Genomic DNA, 11256 nt, shown 5'->3' with positions numbered 1-11256 from the left:
GGAATCGAACCCACGGCCTCAAGTGTGTAGGCAGTCCTTCTACTGCTGAGCCCCATCCACAGCCCCCCACCCCAGCACTCACACTTCTTCCCTTCCCCGCTCCTCCATCAGTCTGGGGTCCTCCAGTGCCTGGTGTCTCCTAAAAGACCAGCAATGAGCTCTGCGCATGCAATGGGGGCATGAGGGAGGCTGGGCTGGAGAAGGGGTGTGTGTGTGGAGGGAGCATTTGCAAGGTCAGAGATGTGTCATCGGCCTCACAGTCCAGCCGAGGGAAACCCTGCTCCTGCTATCATAGCTCCTGCGAGTTCCCACATGGTGACGACTCTTTGAGGCAGGACATTCCGACCTCTCCTGAGAGCTTCAAGGGGTGAGGAGTCACGCTGGCTCCAGACGAACAACCAAAGCCCCTGGGGGAAGCTGTCTTCCACCGGGACAGGGCTTTCCCTCCTAGCTCAGGTAACTGCCTTCATTTGGAGTTCAGCCACTCCCCTGCCTGAACCCAGGGCAATCCGGCTATCACTTTCTTTACAACGGCTCAGGAAAGAGAAAGCTTCGAGAGCGGGACTTCCGGGTCTTCCATTCCCTACAAACAGCGTAGACCCAGGGCCTGCACTTAGTTCTTCACACCTCAGGGGCCAAATATCTGAGTGTGGGGTGCAGAAGCAATCGAGCAGAGGAGTGCCCTTGCCCATGGACCCTTCCCGGGTGTACTGTTCCCAGGGGGTACTGCATCGGGAGTCTGCATCCCCCAGCCTTCCACCCTGGGAGATGATGGGTTCCTTGGGATTCGGTTTGCCCTGCCTCTTGGTGCAGGCCAGGGTGGCAGCATTAGGCTCCTCTGTGATTCTCAGGGGAGAATTCTCCTTCCTCCTGTAAAAGATGGGAGTCCAAGCCTCTACTCTCCTTACTCCCGGAAGAGGTGGGGCTAACTGGGGGCTCCCACTGTGCTAGTCATGGTGGAAGGGGTCCCCTGGCTAGGAAGGGGCCCTCAGTGTCAGATGGGTCATGGATATTTGAGTCCTATGCAGTTTGCAGTTAGGTATACAACCTTGAGTAGAGGACTTCTCAGATCAGGGAGGGACCCCCAGAACTATTCCAGGGTGCTGCTGGTGGTCATCTGGAGGGCTGTGGGTTTGTTCCCTGACATAAACAAAGAACCGAACATCTAGGAAAGACAGATGACCAAGCTGCGGAGAAAGGGAAAGCTAACAGCTTCAAGTATCGGGGATAGGAGGGGCCCAAGGCTGAGAGTCTGCCAAAAACACACGTGCTTGGATATTTTAGAGAAGCCCTGGGCTTCCCCATGCCCCTATTGGTCCTGTCAAGGGAATCCCCTCCTCAGTGTGTTCTCTAAATTCCTTCTAAGAACAAAAAGCTGCTAAGTCAGGGGGGCGATTTTCCCTCTTCCCCCCCCCCCCCCCCCCCCGAGACAGGGTTTCTCTGTGTAGTTTTGGTGCCTGTCCTGGATCTCGCTCTGTAGATCAGGCTGGCCTCGAACTCACAGAGATCCACCTGGCTCTGCCTCCTGAGCGCTGGGATTAAAGGCGTGCGCCGCCACCGCATTTTCCCTCTTTTAGCCCATGCCCCTCTAACTCATCACTTTTGGATCTGAATCCGGGAGTAAAATTGATATATCCTATCATTCTATGTATTTTATTTAGATGTACAGTCTCACTATGCAGCCCAAGGGGCCTGGAGCTTGCAATCCTCCTGCCTCTGCTTCCTGAGTGCTGGGATTTCAGGCTGGCTTTCCTGGGTATACCGTCTGAGGCCCTCCAGGAGCCACCTTGCATGCCTCCAGCAGAGCCCTGGGGTCTGCCTTTGCTCCAACTCAGGCGCTAGTCTCTCGAGCCTCCCCATTAGGCCCCAGCACCAGCCCCCAGTGACCCACAGCACTGGGGGACAGGTAGGCACCCGGAAGCCTGGGGCTACTCTACAGATGGCTGGCGTCCTGCTGGCCCTGGTGCTGGCTGCAAAGGTGCTACCTCAGGGACCATGCTATGCTTCGTATTTTTCTGCTACCATCTGGGAATGCTTAATAATTTTGAAGACAAGACCCTGGGCTCTGCAAATGATACAGTAACTTTGCCCAGGTACAGTAACTTTGCACTCTGTAAATAAGGCCCCAGCGATAGCCACAGCCCTCCAGGTGAGTCCTTGAACTCTTTGCTGAAGGGCAGCCTGGGCTGGTGAGCCCCTGACTGTGTGCATCAGGGTGTCCTTAATCCTGGCGCTGCCATTGTCCTGCTCCATCTCTCCTCTGTGAAATGAGAGAGAGAAACCGTTTGGGGTTGTGCTCTCCAGAGCTCCTGGGGTGAAGAGGGATGATGGGAAGTTCCAGAGGGTGGGTTGGGATGTGTTCCTGTTGTCAACACTGCCCCCCCCAATTCATCCTCTGTTTTAAAATAGACTTCAGCCTGTGCCACCCCAAAATGCGGCACCTTAGTATAGTGGGTGCTTAAAACGGAAGGAATCTGAGACCCACACAGGAAGCCCTTTCTGACCCTATCCTGACCTCTGACCTCCCGCTTGAAGCTAGTCAGAAGATCTGCATGAGGGACCCTCCAGATCCTGCAGGAAAGCGGAGACATCCTCTGAGCCCCCACGGTGTGCCCTCAGCCCCTCTACCCTGACACCTTCATTCATGTCTGTCCATTCTCCACTGTTTCCCCACACACCACTGGGGGGATGTCCTTGTTTCCTGAGTCACATGAACCTTACATTCCATGTATGTGTCATGCTTTTCTCTTGTTAATCTGGTTTTTGGCTCAGGGGTCCCAGCCAATGAATCTAAGATGGGCAGGAGGAAAAAGGAAACATTCTACCCCTAAGACCAGGCTCCAAGCAGACAGGAAGCTGAGCCCAGGCTGGAAAGTGACCTGGCTGGCTCCCCCACCGTATGCCACCCCAGTACTCTCTCCCACCCCCACATCAGGTGACCAGATGGAAGGCCCACCTATTAGAGAGGTGCCCCAGCTACCAGCTAGAAATCCAGTGGAAAGGGCCTTCACTGGGGTGGGGGACACCACATATAAAAACTGCATACATATATGTATACACACACACACACATACAGGCATGCACTCATGTGTACACATACATGTGCACATGTTAGGACATATTGACACAGGAAAATTCAACTGTTTGCAAAATAACATGACCAATAGGTCAAACTGCCCCCTCTGAGTGCTAGCCAGAGCACCATACAGAGGGATGGAGACCAAGAGCCACTGGCTTTGCCCAGACCATATGGAGAGATGGACCCATCAGGTCCGCGGGCAGAGACTCCAGCAATACTGGATCCTGAACTGCTACAGGGAAAGACCGGGAGGCTCCAGTTTCCGTTTCTACAGGCAGCAGGAGGCTGTGTCTGCCAATGGTCAGAGCCCCAAGCTGCACACACCGGCCCCACCCCCAGGCTGTCTTCTGCAGATAGCAAAGCATTGTCTCTCTTCTCTCACACACGCGCACATGCACACGCACACACACACACACACACACACACACACACACACACGCACGCACGCACGCACGCTCACGCACGCTCATGCACGCGCACACTTGCACAGTGCCTTAAGCAGAGGGGAGGAGAGTGCCAGGTAGAGAAGTGGACCTCAGGAGCCCTGGGCCGCACACCCACAGCCAAGCTGCCACATCGCATCTTCAGGGAGCAATCGGCGGGCGGGCAGAGCAGGGGAGGCTCTGAGCTTTGATGCAGACCCCAGGATGCCCGCAGTTTCTTTGCTGCCAATTACTGGGGAAATAATTCAGCGTGCTCACCCCCTGCATCTCAGCAGACACTCTTCGGGGACATTTTAAGTCTGACTGTACCTGCTGAGCAGCTGACAAATGAAGCCTCTCCCTCCCTCCCTCCCTCCCTCCCTCCCTCCCTTCCTCCCTCCCTCCCTCCCTCCTCTCCAGCTGCCAGCTCCTTCCTCTCTGCCTTTGCTTTTCAAGGCTGGGGGGGCTGAAAGTGCAAGGTGTTGGCCTGTCCCAGGGCAAAAGCCTGGCAAATCTGCCCCTTATATCTCCTACCTGGACTACACTTCTCGAATGTGCTGGAACAGTCTTGTGTTCCTTAGGGACCATGCCGTTCACTTCCTCCTTAAAGGCGTAAGTCATGTCTTAAGCCCCTGGTTAGAGGTCCAGAAGTAGGGATTGGGGGTGAAGAGATGGCTCAAGGGCTAAGAGAACTGACTGCTCTTCCAGAGGACCCAGGCTCAAGTCCCAGCACCCACATGGTGGCTCACAACCATAAGTAACTCTAATTCCAAGGGGATCTGATGCCATCTTCTGACCTCTGTGAGCACATACACACAGGCAAAACACCCATAGACATAAAATAAAAATAAATAAATCTTTTTTTTTTTGTAGAGAAAGAAATTTTGGTGGGTGGGTAGATGGATGGCAATGGATGACTATGGATATGGATGGATGGATGGATGGATGGATGGATGGATGGATGGATGGATGGATGGATAGATGGGTGGGTGGGTGGGTGGGTGGGTGGATGGATGGATGGATGGGTGGACAGACGAATGGACGGGTGGATGGAATGCAAGTGAGCAAGTGATCGGACAGATGGAGGAATGCACTGATAAAGCATTGAGCAGATGATGAAAAGAGCCATGGTAGATATTTTGTGTAAACCAATGCACTGATAGGCATCTGACAGAATGGACAGGAAAACTGCTGGCCCATCAGAAGGATGGGTGGATACATAGATAGATGGGTAGACCAATAGGGATATGTCTATATCCAGGCCCAGCTGCTTACCATCCCTAGGGAAAAGCCAAAGGATCATGAGCCCTAACCTGAACTTCCCACAAACTCTGGGTCCCCAGTCCTTGGCTCATTCAATCCAAAACAGCCAAAAGTCCCGCCAAGAAAGAGCTGATTTTGAATTAAGCCCCAGAGGGCATTAAGAACTCAGTCTCTTGGGCCTCAGTGAGTAGCTCTTCAGGGAGCTATGCCCAAGTCTCCAAAGCAGCCCCTAACCAGAGTGGGAGTAACAGATTTGGCTCTGCTTTTCCCGAAACTGCCCACCCACTCCTCTACAAGAGCCAACCCAGCCTGGCTCCTCCCCAACCTGGGACAAAGCTGAGGGGTTCCCCACAGGGATGTGAAAGGGGCCAAGGCTGCACACCCCAGCCTTAAGCCTCACCTATTCCTCCCATCATTCCTCTTGATAATGAGTAGCACTGATTTTCACAGGTGAGAATTATTTGTTTACTTCACACAGGAGCTAGCCAACCTTAAATACAATTGCAGATCTGGACACATATTCAAATCAATCACCCAAACATGCTGTAGCTCCGTTCCCTTCTCTCAGAGTGCTCTACCAGCAAGTAAGTGTCCTGGGGCCTTGGGGTCCTGTTGCTTGAATTGCCAAAATGGTCTTTTAATAAAAAAAACCCAGAGCCAGATACTGGGGTAAATGCTGAGAGATCAGAGAGACAAAGGAACAAGCCATGTCTCACCTCACCAACTCCACAAATCCTCTGACTGAATGTCTCTGATTCCTCAGCTGAATGGTCTCCAGCCAAAAAGGACTCAGTTCCTGTCTCCTCATGCCTTATATACCTTTCTCCGCGCTCAGTCATATCACTTCCTTCCTAGTGCTGGGATTAAAGGCCTATGACTCTCAAGTACTGGGATTAAAGATGCGTGCCACCACTGCCTGGCTCTGTTTTTCTCCTAGATTGACTCAATCTCATGTAATCCAGGGTGGCTTTGAACTCACAGAGATCCAGACAGATCTCTGCCTCCCAAGTTCTAGGATTAAAAATGTGTCCTATCACTGCCTGGCATCTATGTTTAATTTAGTGGCTTGTTCTGTTCTCTGATCTTCAGGTAGATTTTATTAGGGTATACAATATATCACCACATTTCCCCTTTTTGTCTAAAATAATAAAAGAAGGTTATAACTAATATAAGAAAAACTATATACAATAAGTATATACAATATATACAGTCAAGAATTACATTAACAATGTCCAGTTCATAAACACTTGACAAATTCGGAGAAAATACTCCATTATGTATCCTATTTTGGTGAGTCCAAAATGTTGTACCTAATTTACTTTCTATCCTAACTTGTATTACCAACCCAAAACTATCTTTTGATGTCTTTCAAACTTATACACTTTTCTTTTCTGAATTTGTTAACAAGGAAAACTATAACTATATAATCTTCAACTCTCTCAGAGACCCAAGAAGGAAATAATATTACCTAAGTAAGCAGGAAGTGCAAACAAGCAACTTCCAAAGAACATGAGGAATGGCAGAAACCGCTGGCTGCCTGGACAGTCACCCAAGGTTCCTTTGCAATGTTGGGGCATCCATCTTTGGCCTACAGGCCTAGCATGTGTGACAGATTCATCTGTGAAGCAGGACTTTCTAAAGGGCCTTCCTACCTTGTCTTGGCAAGGTTTGGCAGTCCTTTCTTTTGTGTCCTGCTTGTCCATTTGGACAGCAGACTGTCAGCAGTTGGGGCAAGGGCACTTTCTTGCCCAGTGGTTAATTTTGCCACAAAGAAAGTAAACTCCATATGGAGTTTCTTCCATGTCCATCATCTTCTCTGAAGTAGATTGGTACTGCCAGGAGCAGACATGTCTCACAGTCAAAAAAAAAAAAAAAAAAAAAAAAAGAATCTATGTTATTAGAACATCTTAAATGCCATATTCTCTAGATCTCTAAAGTGTTTGAAGATGACCTGTCTATCTAAAATATATCTGTTTGACCTTGAAAACATACTTAATATGACTACAAGTTTAATTGCAATAACAACCTACTTTCATTTCTTTATATCCTAATTAGTGGGTAATAAGTGATAGACCCCAGACCCAGGGTACCTTCTCGGGTGGGCACCCCAAGAACCCAGACTCTGGTCCAGTTGATGCAAACAGCAGGAGGTTTATTGATGCGGCTGTACAGTCAGGCTCCTCTTGTTCTGAGAGCAAGAGTAGCGCCTACTGCAGCCACATGGGTACTTTTAAAGGAAAAAAAACCACAAAAGCCATAAGATTACAATTCCCATACAATTTCGTTTCGATTGATTTATGTCTAGAGACTAATTTCACAAGATCATGGCCTGATCACAGGGCGGGTACAATCACGTCCTCATGTACATTCTTCCCGAAACCTCAAGGGGGTGGGGGGTATCAGGGTGGGAGTGAGAATTACACAAAGGTTACAGTGGTCTTTCCTGGAACTCTTGCAGTTATCCCAGTCACAGTTGAGCACATCTCTTAACAGAAATCTTTTTACATTGTTACATTGTGGCAGGGGTGGTTGAGTAATGGCTGAGTCAGTTTGCCCTTGGAACTAGCTTTTTAGTTCCTCATTTTCCTGGGGCTTCAGGGATGTAAGCCTGAAGGGTTAGGGTCTTTCAATAAGAACTTTCAATGACTAGCAATTTGCATTACATTGTTAAATGAACTGTATAGGTACAATACCTTGAACAAGATTAGAAGTATATATACAGTATGTTCAAACAAAATCTCAAATTTGTAACAATATATAAAATTTGTATAGAATATACAAAAATCCAATCCAATGTAAAATATTTAAAATTAGTAGTTGCTTTTTAAAAGTAGATTCAATAATCTGCCTTTTTATCTTATCATATTTATATTCTCCTTTTATTCTTTTCAGAGTAGATTCAATAATCTACCCTTTATTCTATCATTTCTATATCTCCTTTTTTCAGAGTAGATTCAATAATCTACCTTTTATCTTATCATATCTGTATACTTTTTTCTTTTTCTTTTTTTCAAACAAGAACCCTAAATATAATATCTTTGTTTAGCTTTTTTCCCCTGACCATTACTAATAACAACTTGTAATCAACCACCCTAAACAATGACAATTATCCATAACCCATTGAACAACCAAAAACCACCCACCCCACCTCTTGGGAATGTGAACATCGTATTCTTAAAATTACTTCCTGCTGTCTGGGGGGGGGGGTGAAGGTATCTTTAAGGGATCCTGAAAAAAAATTGGGGGTTAATTGTCAAGTCCTGGGAGAGGTAGCTGTATCATTTGTTGTCTAGTCTCTGCATAAACAGTCTCTTTGTAATGGGAAAGTGCAGGGCTTGTCTCAAGTCCTGGCTAGAGTAGTCTGTAAGGCTGGATCATCTCAGCTAGCCATCTTGAAATTGTCCTCAGCAGTTTGTAGTCCAAAGCCAATCTTTGGGTGATGTTTGTCAGCTTGAGGGTGTTACCATAGTCCGTGTAGAATCGTCATTGTGGGATCCCACCATCTTTTTGGAGAATTCAGTAATCGAATTAGATCCGATTATTCTTTTCCTTGGTAATTTTTTCAGGGTAGTTTCCCCTTCTTCTTTGAATGTTTATTTGTCCAAAGGTCTTTAAATTCTTCAAGATGGTTGTTTTTATTTTGCTGCAAAGACAAAAACAAAACCCTACCCCAATCCTAACTTTGAGGAGGTTCCAAAGTTAATCTTTATCGCTTTTGATTTATGTTTTCTCCTGAATTTTTTTGTTCTCTACTCTATAGCTGTTCTATCATCCATAGTTGTAGTGTGTGTGTGTGTGTGTGTGTGTGTGTGTGTGTGTGTGTGTGTGTGTTTTACAATAGGCATTAGATTCTTTAATTGCTCTGGGAAGGAGATTCCTCCACGATGACAGGAAACGACTGAGCTGAATTTGACATGGGGGCCTGTGAGAGGCCCCTCAATGTGTTTCCCGATGGCAAAGGGTTACCTTGACGGTCCCTTGTTCATCTGCATTCACTACTTCAATGTCTGCCTTTGCCACACCTTCTGCACACTCCAGAAGGGAGGGGCGTTCTGTTGGGATTATTCTTAGCAAAATCATTGTTTCTAGGAACACCCTGTTCACAGTCTCTTTTTAGGTGACCTTGTTTACCAAAATTGAAACATTTGACATTTTGATTTTTCTTCAAAACTCTGGAAATCACCTCTCCTATCCAAGCATTAACATGGTCATGAATTCAATATTGATTGTATCTTAGATCCATTCCTCCAAGAGTGCTGCTTTTGCCTTTAATGGCCTAATTATCCTTTTGCATTGTGCATCAGCATTTTCAAATCCAGAGATTCAGTTATTATTTGTCTGGCTTCTGAATTTGGTATCAAGCAATCCCAACATTTTCAATTTACTCCCTCACCACCGACAGAGCAGACACACCTTTAGTTTTAGCCATTGACAGGAAGCTTTTAGGGAAGACGTAGAAGTCTATCCCAGAGACCACACATTAGTGAGAACAGTGGCTCCTCCTGGGAACCTTCTCTGGGATCACAGAGATGAACAGAGGAAATATTAAATGTCAGAGTATATGACAGGTGAGGCAGAGGCTGAAAAATGGTCTCCTCACAAGGCCAATGCATTCCTGTTCAAACAGAAGTCTGGGTGACTGGATAAACAACACAACAAACTCAGGCAAATCAAAGGAAAATAGGGTTTCCTGTAACACAGCATCAAAAAGTAGACGGGACAGACTAAATGTGCCAACTGGTGACAGGTAAGTCCACAGCCTACTGTGATAGGTCCTTCCGGCATCAGTCAGGTTTCTTCTCACGTTTTCTTAACATTATTTTTTATAGATGTGGTGACAATGTCAAGAGTCTAATAGGTGGGCAGGCAGGCAGGCTTCAATTATTGGTCTCAGCGCCTGTCTGTGCCATGTAGGCATCCAACTCAGCAAGTGTTCCTTAGTTTTCCACATGTATGCATCCGATTGGTTGTCCAGCTGCTCCCTGGTCAATACAGGGTGAGTGAGGGAATCTCTCCCCGGGCCATGACCTCCAAAATCCCCTCTTTCCAGACCTATTATACCCCGACCTTGGAGCAGGGTTCTGGTGGCATGTTCCCCACATAATCTCCCTGGATTATAGGTAGGCCTCTTCCTCCAATTGCTCCCCTGGCCAGGGCATGCACCTATGGGTTGGCCTAAACGTGCCTGGATGTTACTCTTACCCAGGCGCTGCATGAAGCTCTGCTTAAGTTTTTTTTTTTTTTTTTTTTTTTTTTTAAAGAATTGTTTATTTTTTAATGCCTACAGTGCTCTGCCTGCATGTGTCCCTGCAGGCCAGAAGAGGGCGCCAGATCTCATTACAGATGGTTGTGAGTCACCATGTGGGTGCTGGGATTTGAACTCAGGACCTTTGGAAGAGCAGCCAGTGCTCTTAACCTCTGAGCCATCTCTCCAGCCCCTCTGCTTAAGTTTTAATGCTGCCTGGACAGAGGGTCTATTCTCCATCTGCTGGGCCAGTCTTCTGTTTCTGGCACTGGCTAGCTGCTGCTGCTGCTGCTGCTGCGGCATCGAAGCCGGAACATTCCCTGGCATCGGCTGTTTGTTCTTCGGCGTATTAGTAAAGCCCTCATTTAGAGACGTCTCGGTGGTGCGTTTCAGCACTCGGCACTGACTGTGCAGCCATCTTCAAATCCTGAGAATCGAAGGAGAAGGACGCCAGCGCTCCTCCTGGGGTGGCCACCACGGCTGCGGCAGGCCAGTCGAACCTGAGCTGACAAGGGACCGCTCAGGTTATCTATAAACCTGATGCAAAGCTGGCTCGTTCTGGGTTGGGTATCTGGATGGCCACTCCTCCCGCTCCTCAGGGCGGCTCTCTCCTGCCTTTTGTCTGTGCCACCACAGCTGGCACCACCAACTCCCACCTGGTGTCCAAAACAAAATCCTAAGAGGTGGGGTGGAGACTCCGGCCTCGTGCAGCTCCGGCCTGTGCCGGTGGCTGCAAAGCGACAGGCAAGTTGCTTTTTTGTGAATTCGTGCCCCAAAAGTTGGACGCCAGATGTTGCTCAAATTCTAAAGGTCTTATAATAATAATAATAAAAAAAAAACCAGAGCCAGATACTGGGGTAAATGCTGAGAGATCAGAGAGACAAAGGAACAAGCCACAGCTCCCCTCACCAACTCCACAAATCCTCTGACTGAATGTCTCTGATTCCTCAGCTGAATGGTCTCCAGCCAAAAAGGGGCTCAGTTCCTGTCTCCTCATGCCTTACATGCCTTTCTCTGCCCAGCCATATTACTTCCTTCCTAGTGCTGGGATTAAAGGCGTGTGACTCCCAAGTACTGGGATTAAAGGTGTGTGCCACCACTGCCTGGCTGTTTCTCTCCTAGACTGAATCAATCTCATGTAGTCTAGGTGGCCTTGAACTCACAGAGATCCAGATGGATCTCTGTCTCCTGAGTGTGTGCCACCACTGCCTGGCCCCTATGTTTAATCTAGTGGCTTGTTCTGTCAT

At 47.9% G+C, this 11256-nt stretch overlaps 1 pseudogene; it reads right to left on the bottom strand.

The window, feature by feature from the left end:
* Positions 1–9641: 9641 nt before the first annotated feature.
* LOC102911795 (chromatin target of PRMT1 protein-like) lies at positions 9642–10609 on the bottom strand (annotated as a pseudogene).
* Between the last annotated feature and the right edge of the window lie 647 nt (positions 10610–11256).

This window comes from Peromyscus maniculatus, chromosome 8 (assembly GCF_049852395.1).
Source record: "Peromyscus maniculatus bairdii isolate BWxNUB_F1_BW_parent chromosome 8, HU_Pman_BW_mat_3.1, whole genome shotgun sequence".
Lineage (NCBI taxonomy): Eukaryota > Metazoa > Chordata > Mammalia > Rodentia > Cricetidae > Peromyscus > Peromyscus maniculatus.
This window is presented reverse-complemented; position numbering and strand designations above follow the sequence as displayed.